General features: G+C 41.8%; 1 protein-coding gene across 4 annotated transcripts in view; it reads right to left on the bottom strand.

The window, feature by feature from the left end:
- The window catches only part of GHR (growth hormone receptor), a 305,006-nt gene that overhangs the window by 43,938 nt on the left and 248,346 nt on the right, over window positions 1-12,722 (bottom strand). The gene's annotated exons all lie outside the window — the stretch shown is intronic.

The following is a 12,722-nucleotide window of genomic DNA, read 5'->3' as shown; positions in this document are numbered from 1 at the left end:
TAAGACAAAAAAATTAGAGAGAGGGAATTGAATATAGACGATTTGGAAGGTGACCACAGGAATAGAAGTGAGGGAAAGGAAAAGAAGGGGAAGAGAAGAGATCCAAGTGTCTACTATTCATCTGGTTACCATCGTGACTGACTGTGGCTCAAGAGACCCAAGAAGCTGTGTTGTATAAGCATTCCCAGAGAAGGATGGGAGGCCAGAGTGTCTGTACATCAGCTTCTATTGCCCTTAGGGTTAGAGGGACCCTGGAAGGGTCAGTGCTTATTTATGAAGCTAAGCCTATGCATGGGCTGAGGGTTCTTGTCTGACTAGCAACCTGCTCCAGCAATTCCCATGGTGGCAGCTATCCAACACAGATGGAGGAACTGACCCCAACTGAGGGTGGGGGTCGGGGGGTTCAGCATGTGTAGACCACCATAGGACCTTCTCTTTCTAGCTCTTGGTAGGAAGAGAAGTCATTCCTGGAGGTGCCTGGGATCTATTTTTGGTTCAGTGTTCAGGGAATGGTGTGGTGTCAGGGACTGAATTTGGGGCCCCAGCACGCAGAGCCCATGCTAAATCCTTGGATCAATTTTCTTAGCCCAGCCCCTTCTCTTTTTAAAGACTCTTGAGAAAAAAGGCACTTATGTTTGCATTTTTCAAAAGATTCACTCAGCAAGCTCCCCTTTTTTTTTAGTGAAACACCATGAGGTACAGTTGTAGATTTACAATTTTTTGTGCTTGGGTTTCGATTATACAATGATCAGATACCCATCCCTCCACCAGTGCCCATTTTCTACCACCATGGATAATATCCCCCCCACCCCCGTCTCCCCATCCCCCCTGCCTCTGTGGCAGGGCAATCCCCTGTGTTCTCTCTCTCCTTTTGGGTGTTGTGGTCTGCAAAAGAGGCATTGAGTGGCAAACATGTTCAGTCCATAGTCTACTTTTGACATGCATCTCCCCTCCTGGGAGGATCCTCCAAACACCCTTTATTTGGTGCTCCCTTCTCTATCTGAGCTGCCCTTTCCTCTAGAATGCCCGGCTGGCCACTAAGCTATGGAGTAATCCTCCTGGTGCTGATCTCAGCTATTCTTGGGTATTAATCTCATATTTTGTTACTTTATATCCCCCAGATGAATGCAATCTTTCTATGTCTATCCCTATCTTTCTGACTCATTTCGAGTAAGCTCCTTAAATAAATGTTGACTCTCAATAACCTTATGTGCGCATATGCCTCCAATCTCAGTGGGGAGCGGAGAAGTCCTCCTGTGTACCAGGCATCAGCTGAAATTCTTCCCTATCTACTATCATCAACGTGCAATAGACAAGTGTGAAGTGAAATCAACTTTTGTTTGTCAGTCTCATCGTTCTCCCAATTTTCAAGGTCATCTGAGAAGGTCAAGTTTCTTTCCCTTCTCTACTCATTTTTTTTCTGTTCCATATATGCATAGTCTTCGGTTGATTATAAATAACTTATTCACTCTCTGATCTGAAACCCTCACTGTCAGACAATAGGTAGTTTCTTTATCCTAAAGTATCTTTAGAAATACTTTAAAATATAATTTAAAAATGAAGAGCATGCAAATACATAGAGGTTGATTCTAAATTCCAGGTGCAAGCATGATGGGTTCTGAAAAAAAAAATCATTCCTCTTTTCCCCACTGTCAACAAATTCAAAGAAATGACTGTTAAAACTTAAATGATCAGGTGGCCATTCAACATGTGTCAAACATCTATCTTCTGCCAGGCCCTGTTCCAATAAGAGAGTAGGAAGCAAAGTGAGCAGATCTGGGCCCTCAGGAACTCTTCAGTACAGTGGGGGTTGGGGGAGGTGGAAATCCTCTGTAGAAAAACAAGCAGGGTAAGAAGAGACTATAGAGTTTAGAAACAGGAACCAAGTCCTCCTTTCACCTACATTCATGCAGTTAAGAAGCTCAGGCTGGGGGAATCTGTCTTCTAATCAAGAACAATTGTTGCCTGGGATAGTCTGGTTACAAGCAAATGAATCAAGTGGAAAAAGCAAATGAATCAAGAGGAAATCCCGTGGTGCAGATATATCTTTGCCCTGGGAACATGTGTTGGGGGTGCCAAGATTATAACTTCGTAAAATTCCCTAGTCATGCTGCCGTAAGAACTGTTCACTTTCCTGGATGAACTGAGGTTTAGAAGAATTTGGAGGATAGACAGAAAAATCTGCTTGCTACTGAGGGTAGCTCAGTGCTTAGAACACCCACTCCCATCCTGGCAGCACTCAAGTGTGGCTGCCCCCATGCTCTACTACATGTGAGTATGGTGAAAGAGGCGTGTTTTGTAAGGCAATAGGCTCAGCTGTTCTTAATCTTTTACCACTGTGGACCAGTGGTTCAAATCCACTGCTAAGAGTATCTGGGGAAGTTACTTTTCTAGTAACTGAAGCGCTGATAACATCATTTTTATGTCCTTTCAGAAAATGAGTGATTGGTAAAACATTTTAAATTAAAAGTTGACATCTTCAAGTCTGAGGAGAGGGATTCACATTCTTAATGCTCTTTTGCACAGGTCAGAAGAGGAAATGCTACTTGATTACATCTGGGGAGATTAGTATTTTTGTTCTGGCTCTGACAACGCTAAGCTTCGATGTTCCCAAGCCTACTGGGCCCGATTTCCTCAATAGAGACGGTATAACAGATGAGATCCACGTATTTCACAACTTTACTCTTAAGACTAAGGGCACACACCATTGTTAACAATTATTTGTAGCACTAAAATGTCACTTGGCATTGAATCAAAATGTCAGAGTACACCAAAGGCAAATGCCATCTAGGATTTTATTTTCTTGTGTGATAAGTTTGTGACAAGATAGCAAGAACAGTAAAACCAGGGGCTACAGAGATATTATAGGTAATTTTCTTGCATGAAGCTGACCTGGGTTCTATCCTTTGCATTGCCTATGGTCCTCTGAACCCTGCCATTTGTGATTCATGAGCACAGAGTCAGCAGAACTGCTGGGCATGACTCAAAACAAACAAACAATAAAACAACCAAAGTGTGAGATCAACTCAAACACTTGAAATAGAAAGAAAAAAATTTTGCTAGCTGGGGGAGGAAAATTGGACAAAGAATTAATTTGAAGCACATTTTGTTTTAATTTAGGCATCTTGTTTATTCTGTTTCTTTTAAATTCCAGATGTATAGAAAACTCCATATTGTCTTCTCATTTTAAATAAGAAACAGGAAATTCATGGTTGTGGTGCTAATGCGATGAACTGTGTGGCAACACAAGAATCCCGATTCAGGCTAGTGTTGCATGTCTGCTATTTTCATTGCCTGCTCTCTTTTCCATTCTCTTTCTCTTTCCTTGCAGCCTGCCTGCCTACCTGCCTGCCTGCCTCCCTCCCTCTCTTTCTTCCGTCCTATCTCCCTCCCTCCCTTCCTCCCTTCCTTCCTCTTTCCTTGCAGCCATCCTTCCTTCCTTTCTTCCTTGCTTCATTCCTTCCTTCTTTTCTTCCCCCTTTCTCCCTTCCCCTTCCCTCTCCCTTCCTTTCCTGAGCATATACTGTTGAATGCTGTAATAGATGACATCTCAGATGGCTCCAAATAATCTTTGAATCCTACCATAGAACCTTATATAGTTTCTCCTCTTCAGTAATTTCTAAAAAGAGTATGGCAACATTGAGGAAATATTGTATAAACGGTTAGGTTACATACTATTGTGATTTCAATCTTCTCAGGAGACTCTCTTGCTTTTTTTGGCTGAAGCAAATTGTGGCATAGGTGAAAATCATGTGACAAGGAGCTGAAGGTAATAGGTCAAAGACGAACAAGAAGGTGAAGCCCTCCATTCAGAGCTTTTAAAGAAATGGACCTTGTCAACCACATATGGTGTCAGAGCAGCTGATCCTCCCCCAGATCAGCCTTCAGATGAAACTAGCTCCATCCAACACTTGGGTTTCAGCCTCAAGAGAGAATATGAAGCAGAGTACTCAGTGATTGGGTTAATTTAGATATTCAAGGTAGTATCTACTGATACAGACAGAATAAATGAATACATCAGAGCATGAAAGCAGTTTTCAAGAATGACAAAAACACTTTTATTTTTTTTGCTTTTTGGGTAATTCCTGGCGATGCACAAGGGTTACTCCTGGTTCACGCACTCAGGTATTACTTCTGGCGGTGCTCGGGGGACCATATGGGATGCTGGGAATTGAACCCGGATTGGCTGCGTGTAAGGGTGTAAGGCAAACGACCTACCTGCTCTGCTATCACTCCAGCTCCAAAGACACTTTTTTTTTAAACAAATGAAAGACTTCATATTGTGTGTGGGAAAGTAGGTAGCTTCTCTTTTGAGGCAAGAACTGTGGCACAACTTTTTGGCTTAGCTCCTTCTCAGTTACTTATTTCTTCAACAATTACATTGAGGCTGACAGTCAACATTACTGGTCCTGCTGATGATTCAGGTCTGAGAGGTACTACTCTAACCTTAGAATGAGCACCTCTAGGATTATGTCTGAAAATCCTAGTAAGCATAAAATTAAAGACTAAAACGATTTATTTTTTGCTTTTTTTTGGGTCACACCCAGCGATGCTCAGGGGTTACTCCTGGCTCTGCACTCAGGAATTACTCCTGCCGGTGCTGGTGGAACCATATGGGATGCTGGGGATCAAACCTGGGTTGGCTGCATGCACGGCAAATGCCCTTCCTGATGTACTATCGCTCCAGCCCCCAAGACTAAAACGATTTTATCTATTTATAATTATAACACATTTGAAAATAATATTGTCACTGACAAGAGAGTTCACCTTTCAAAATTTTATTTTTTGGGGCCACACCTGGTGGTGTTCAGGGCTTACTCTTTGCTCTGCACTCAGGAATTACTCCTGATAGTGCTTGGGAGGAACCATATGCACTGTGTGGGGATCAAACCCAGGTAGGCTGCATGCAAGGCAAGTGCCTTACCTGCTGTACTATTTCTCCAGCCCTGAGAGTACACCTTTGATCCACCTACTTTTCTCTCAGAGCCATAAGTGTTCTGACTTAAGTGCTCCCACATTCTGAGGAAATGTTTGTCTAAGATACCGATGAGCAATCAAAAGTCTTAAAAAAAGATATAATATTCATTTCTACTTTTCTCTTTGTAATCTTTAACATAATCCCAGAAGGTGAGTATTATTTCCATTTAGAAAAGGGGGAAACTGGAAATTAGAGAAGTGGTTAAGCAAATTGCCCGTGTGTTTATCTTGCTGTGCATATCTAGAGCAGGGATTAAAACCCAGATCTATAACATTTAAGGCTACACTTGATTTTTTTTTTTTGTAAGTGGAACAAGTTTAAGGTAAAGGTAAGGTAAAGGCCCTCCCGTTGTTCGTCGATTTGCTCGAGCGGGCCCAGTAACGTCTCCATTGGAGACTTTGTTGTTACTGTGTCTGGCATATCGAATACTCTCGGTAGCTTGCCGGGCTCTCCGAGAGGGGCGGAGGAATCGAACTCGGGTCGGCCATGTTGGCCGCTTGTAAGGCGAACGCCCTACCCGCTGTGCTATCGCTCCAGCCCAGAACAAGTTTACTGAGGGAAATTACGTGGTGGAAAAAAAAAAATCTATGGTCAAGAGAGAACATGGGCGTCTCCAGAGTGGAAAAAGTTTAGTTCAAGATAGCTTTATGATAGCAAAATATTCTTAGTAAAATACTCTTTATGATAGCAAAAAATGACTTTTTAAAATTTGGTTGTTATTGAACAACTCTCTTTTGCTTCTCAAAACAATTTCTGAAGGGAACAATGACAAGTTCAAATGTGCACTTGAATGCACATAATGCAACCCTCAGAAATGAGATACCTGGAAAGTCCTATGACCAGCACTTCCTAAGTGTGGTCACACATTGAGGTCACCTGGGGAGCTTCAAATGGATGGATGCTTTGTCTCTCCCAGAGAGCTGAGTCCATCTGTCAGGATATGTCTGGGTATCAATACTTTAAACCATTCTCTGGATATACTGTGGGGTGTGTACCCAGGTTGAGAAGCTTAGAGTAGATAAATAGAAGTTCTATGTAGACATCGAAACATTGGATTTCTATATTCTTCATTGTTCAGTTCTAGAAGAAGTAATACCCGAGTGCATGAACATACATAGTGACACTTGGTGTAAACTCTTATATACCTAGTGTGAAGAGAATGTGACAATGATCTCAGCAGAGTACACAAATGTTTTTTGAGAAATGCTGGGAGCAAGAAGAGATATTTTAAGTGCATAATAATCCTATCTAAACGTGTGATGTACCTTGGTAGGGGGAACTAATTAAGAATAAGTTAAACTAGTATTACTACTGAAAATGTTACTTAATAAGATGGAAGAGAGTCTGACTAATTTTATAACTCTAAGGGTCAATGATATGTTCAACCTCTAGTGACAGAGGGGCAGTGTTGTGCCATAGTGAGAGGGGAGACACTGCTGAGTGTAACACATTCTCTTAGTCAGGGACCCTGACTAGTTTTGCCACGTTGACGGAGAGGGCTGATGTGGTTTCTTCCAGCACTGAGCAGTGGATCTCTGCCTTGGAGGATGATGCCCAGGCAGTTCACAGAAGGAACATGACAAATAGCATTTTTTCTCTTGAAGCCAGTGTGTTCTTACTCTCTCTTTACTCACCAACAAGTTTTTTTTTCCTTTTTCAATAAACAAGATTTTCTAAGTATTCTTATAAGGATTCTCCTTTCCTTTGTTGTTGTTGTGATGCCCAGGGGTCACATGCACACTTGATTGTGGTGCTTGCCAGGAGTTGCACATCTGGTTGTAGTGTTTGTAGACCAGCTCTGGGACTTGCTAGCGGGTGCACATTTTAGGAGATGCTTGTATGTGTTTGTATGTGTTTTTATGACTGACACAGGTGGGGTTTTTTTTAGTGCTGGTGTACACACACATTCTGATTGTAGTTGGGTACACACACAGGTTTGTGGGGATCACATACCTGGCCTTAGTACTCAAATCTTTTTGGCTGTGGTGTTTGCCTGAAATCACACATTTTCGTTGTGATGTTTGCATAAACTTGGCTATGTGCTGGAAATCACAGTCAGTGATCTGGAAGTCCTAGATCACAGAGCAGCAGGGACTGCACGCTAGGCAAATGTGTGAGACTCCTACAATCAAACTCAGGGCCTCAAGATCGCAAGGTAGGTACTTGCTGCTAGCCACCCCTGGACCCAAGACATGCTTTTCTAGCCTCAACTCATGACCAGGGAGAAACCAAGCCATAATGAAATCACAGACAAATGTATTATGTCTGCTTGGGGTTTGGAGTGAGGAAAGGAGGAAGAAGAGGAGGAATTTTAAAGTGGCTCCTTAAAAGCAGAGTGACCTGGAGATAATCTTGTCATCAGCCATCATCCAGATACATGGCTGTTTCTCCCAGATGGGAGCATAACATGTGGCCTCCCATAGCCATGCCACTGGACTCTGCATCAGGTTGTTTTCACTCAGGGCGTCCCAGAGGGGGCCAGGTGAGAGCCCTCCCCACCCCAAGGGACCCAGCCCTGGCAGTCGACCTCCACAACCCAACTGCGCCACACTCCAGGCCGCTTCCTACATGCTCGAGCCGACCGTCACATATGAGTGAACATATTCCTTGACACGTCATTAGACACTCCCTACCAATTCTCCATAATTACCACACCATATTTGATGGGGTTCAGACAGTAGGCAACAAATCATAGAGGGAAATATATATATGCATATATATACATATTTTCAGATATATATACATATATATACCAAAGCTCACATCACCAAACTTTAACAACATGTTAGTGATATCCTATAGGATGTCTAAATGGTTCCTGCCAAAATAGAACAATCTTCACACTGTTTCCTATATGAACACTTTTTTGTAAGCATGTTCAGCAGTTCTTCATAACAGACAATAAAAAATATATTCTTTTGGTTGTGTTTTGGGACAGGGCTTGGGGCTTGGGATGGAAACATCCTGAATTTGGTGGTGGAAAAGTGTAACGGTGGTGGGATTGGTGTTTAAATACTGAACGTAATCAAATATTGTGAACTAACTTATAAAATAAAAAAATTAATAAAAGAAAAAAGCAGGGTCACCTGCTGGCACCATGTCATGTGGACCACTTGTTTAGAGTCCTGGCTACTTGTCATGGCTCAGAGCAGAGGCTGCGGATCCCTGGTGAAGGGCCTTCCTTTGAAGGGAAAATCCTGCTCTCTGAGCCAAGTGCAAGTAATGACAACCCATTGAGAATTTCCTTTTGCGTTGCTCAGCAGTAGACAAACAATAAGGAATGAAAGAAAAAGCAAGCAAGCACCCCTAATGAGATTAAGGATTAAGATTTCAGAATACACATTGAAGAAAACAACATTAGATAAATACATTTCAAACATATGACTTCCATCCTGAAAGATGAAAGAAATGGCAAGACTAAACCAGAGCATGTGTTTATCTGTGCATGAAAAAGGAAAGCAGCAATACCACGAGGGAAAGGAAGGCAGGAGGCACCTCAGATCAAATGGCTCAGGCTGCGGGGTGGGTGCGGGGGTGGGGGGGGGGGCTCGGGGCTCTGCTAAGAAATCTCTATATGCATCAGCCCAGGGTTAGCTTTAGCAGAGAAGAGTTACAGTAGGCTTAAGTCACCCAGATCTGGGTAAGGAATAGTGATTGCAGAACGTGAACCAAAGTTATTGTCAGATGGAATTGCTTTCATATGTTCTGAAGAGTTGCACAAGTGCACAGTGGTCCAGGCCAAGTACGGTAAACAGTAACACTGCACTCAAAAATAATTAGCAAGGGACGGAGTCAAGTACAGTTACTCCACTTCCGAGATTCTGCCCACAGGGGCCTGGAATAAAATGTTTGGGTGGCTGATTATTCTAAATGTCTTAGTGGTTTTAGAATAAGTTTTGCCTTTCCATGAGAGTACAGCAGTATTACAGAAGAAAGAATATTCATGATCTGAAAGGCTGGGGAGGGAGAAGAGATGAAGATTTAAGTCTGCTGTGATGGAAAGAAGTTGCAGCCTTCATAGTTTCTTTTCCAAGAACTTCTCAGACACAAACAGAACAGGAGGGGGAAGAAGGCTATCAGAGCAACCTGGACTTTTTGACACACACGCCTTTACTTTTCTGTATATATTCTACTTTTAATTCTCAGAACTATTGACTGAGGTAGGTGCTGTTATTCTCACCATTTACGGATGAGTATACTGACCCCTGAGAAGGAAAATCACTCGCCCAAGGTTATGGCAAAGCTTTGGTTCCAATCAGAGTCCATTCTCTCAACCATGATCTTGTGGCTTTTTTTCCCCTTTGGTTTTGGACCACACCTGGCAGTGTTTAGGGCTCACTTCTGGCTCTGTGCTCAGAGATCACTCCTCGAGGTGCTCAGGGAACCATATGGGGTAGTGGGGATGGAACCTGAGTTGGCCAAGTGAAAGACAAGCTTATCTGCTGTACTTTCTCTCTGGCTCTATCTGTGTTGTTTTTACCCAGTTTTTGAAAGTGATCCACAGAAATAAATATATTTTTACATGACTACCAAGCATGCATCAATTTACTTACATGACATATATCTTGGGATATATGTATCATATAAGTAGGTATCATGTATTAAGGTTTAGAAAAGTAAAGTATAATTTTATTTTACATTATATGAATGTATATTACACATATATTTATGTCACTCATATGTATGAAACAAAGTATCTCAAAACATACTATCTCTTATTGCCTTCAATCAATGCTGATCATCTTATTACAATTTATAAATTAAGTGACTTAAAACCCAGTAAACTGATTTGCTAAAAGGTCACCGCTTTTTTTCTTTGGGGAGGGGGGATATTGGGCCATCCTTGGCAGTGCTTAGGGGTACTCCTGGCTCTGTGCTCCCGAGTCACTCCCAGAGTGATCAGAGTGATCAAACCTGGGCCTGCTGAGTGCCAAACATGTGCTCCAGTCCTTTGAGCTATTACTTCAGGCCCTAGTGGAGCCCCACTTTCAGTTTGAAAAATCATACATATAGCTATTATGACTTTATGACCATTGAAAATGGATATCAATGTGGGAATATAATTTCTTTCAAGCAAGGCATAAATTTCATTTTATTTGGCACAGATTAGGAGATGATCAATAGAATTGAATGAACTAATTCTAATGGCATAGTATTCTTGAAATGCTCCCCTCCAATATATTTTAAAATGTTCTGATTCATTAGCAAAGCCTGTCAAAGGACATCTGAGGTCTTCAATGGCTTTACATGGGGAACAGGGAGAATAATAATGAATTATGATGCAGGTATGCATATTAGTAGTGGGGGGAAGATTAGCTTCTTTCTGTCCCTGCTCTAAGTAGCTTCACAACTTTTCTGATAATATTTATGCTCGATGTGACTATTGTTTAATTCCCAAGTTTCCCTAGATATTTCCTTGGAAAGACATAAGTTGATTTTGCTTTGGGGCCACACCCGGCAGTGCTCAGGGCTTACTCATGGCTCTGTGCTCAGGAAGCACTCTTGGCAGGGCTCGCGGGATCATATGTGGTGCTGGAGATCAAGCCTGGGCTGGCCAGGTGCAAGGAAAATACCCTACTCACCGTACTATCATTCCAGTTGGAAAGACAATATTTATTGCTCTACCACTGGTTTAAAGTACCAATACTTTTGTAATGACAGTTTCACACTCTCTTGTACTCTGCATACAAGTCTCTCTGACCAGGCTCCAGTGCCATCCCACAATTAAAATGAGCCCCTCTGCCCCTTCCTCCTTTCAACTTCTTTCTCTGTGGTAACCACTATATCATTTCTACAAAGTCTAAGAGTTATTTTCACAGTGGTGGACATTGAATTCAGAGCCTTGCACTTGCTTTGCTAACGAGCCATATCCCACTGCCTTAAGAACTGTTTCTGTGTTTTATCAGTTATTTTTCTGTGCTTATTGATATTCTACAGATGAGTAAAAAGTGTCCATATATTGTCTTTCATTGCCTGGATTATTTCACATAGCTTAATCACCTCAAGTTGTATTCACGATCACACAAAAGGCATAATTTCACCTTTGAAAAACAGCTGAGTAGCATTCTGTGTTTATACATATTACAACTACTTCTTTATCCAGTCATCCATCCATGGCAAATAAATTGATCGCATGTTTTGGTTTTGTGAATAAGTAAAGTAAAAGGCCCTCCCGTTGATCATTGATTTGCTCGAGCAGGCCCAGTAAGGTCTCCATTGGAGACTTTGTAGTTACTGTGTCTGGCATATCGAATACGTCACGGGGAGCTTGCCAGGCTCTGCCGTGCGGGCGAGACACTCTCGGTAGCTTGCCGGGCTCTCCGAGAGGGGCAGAGGAATTGAACTCGGGTCGGCCATGTTGGCTGCATGCAAGGCAAACGCACTACCGCTGTGCTATTGCTCCAGCGATACTCAGGTTTTGTGAATAATGCTGCTATATATAGAGATTTGAATAATAATCTGGCTGGCTGAATAATTTTTGGTGATGTTTATTTCATTGACGGTTTTTTTTGTACTATATCCATCATTCTTTCTGTCTTTGTTCTAGAGTCTCATGTCTTAGATATTCTGGGAGTCTTATACGTTTTCAGTTGTATCTAAGTTCTTTTTTTGATCTTGCTGCTTTCATTCTGTCTTTGGCTTTTGTCATTCTGATTATAATGTGTATTGGAGTTTTTCTTTGGAATTTTTAAAAGCTCCCTGGTGATTTTCAAACACAGCAGAATTGAAGACTACTGGCATATCATCTTTCCCCCTCTGAGCCCAGAAAGCTTCCTGCCTGTTTCTACCACTGGAGCCTCTTGTCTGGTTCACATGGGCAACTTCTGAGCCAGGAGTGGGAGGAAAAAAATGAAGTGTGGGGACATTCTAATCCAAGTCTAAAACTATGGTAATGCTTTGCCAATAGCAAATCTTTGTCACTGAAAAATATGAGCCTTGCTGGAGCGATAGCACAGCGGTAGGGCATTTGCCTTACACGCGGCCAACATAGCTGACCCGAGTTCGATTCCTCCGCCCCTCTCAGAGAGCCCGGCAAGCTACCGAGAGTATTCGATATGCCAGACACAGTAACAACAAAGTCTCCAATGGAGACGTTACTGGGCCCGCTCGAGCAAATCGATGATCAACGGGAGGGCCTTTACCTTTACCTTTACCTTTACGAAGTCTAAGGGGAGCTTTCGAGTTCCAGAAGAAAGCCACGGACAAATGAGACCATTTTCCCCATCTTGTAATTTGTGGAGGCTGCTTAATTCAGATTGATGATGATATGCTCTTTCATGTATTTCATTTTGAAAATGTGGAGTTTCCAATGACTAGACCAAGGCTCTTTCAGTTTTAGAATTTACTGTTACATTAACTGTCATTCAGTCATTTATTCATTTATCAACAATCATTGAATAGTTTCTGTTTCAGGCTTTAGCTTAATACCACTGCTCCCTGAAATAGTATATTTGGTCTCAGCATGACAGACTACTTTGTAGAAAGAGATTGACTGAACCAGTTCCCCCTCTCCCCCAAATTAGTTCATTCTTTCTTAATAGCTTTTGCTTGGTGTACTTGGTTGAGGTTTATATTCAAATTAAAAGGGTTTCTTATCTATACATTCCTATTTTCATAAAAGATTGATCAATATGACAAATACCAAGATAATGTTCATAGACATGGACTCCGTAATGGAGACATAGATATTTTTCTACTAAAAACATATATATATATATGAATATATATGTCATTCTTGTGTGAT

Source organism: Sorex fumeus, unplaced genomic scaffold, assembly GCF_029834395.1.
Source record: "Sorex fumeus unplaced genomic scaffold, SorFum_2.1 ptg000015l, whole genome shotgun sequence".
Classification (NCBI taxonomy): Eukaryota; Metazoa; Chordata; class Mammalia; order Eulipotyphla; family Soricidae; genus Sorex; species Sorex fumeus.
This window is presented reverse-complemented; position numbering and strand designations above follow the sequence as displayed.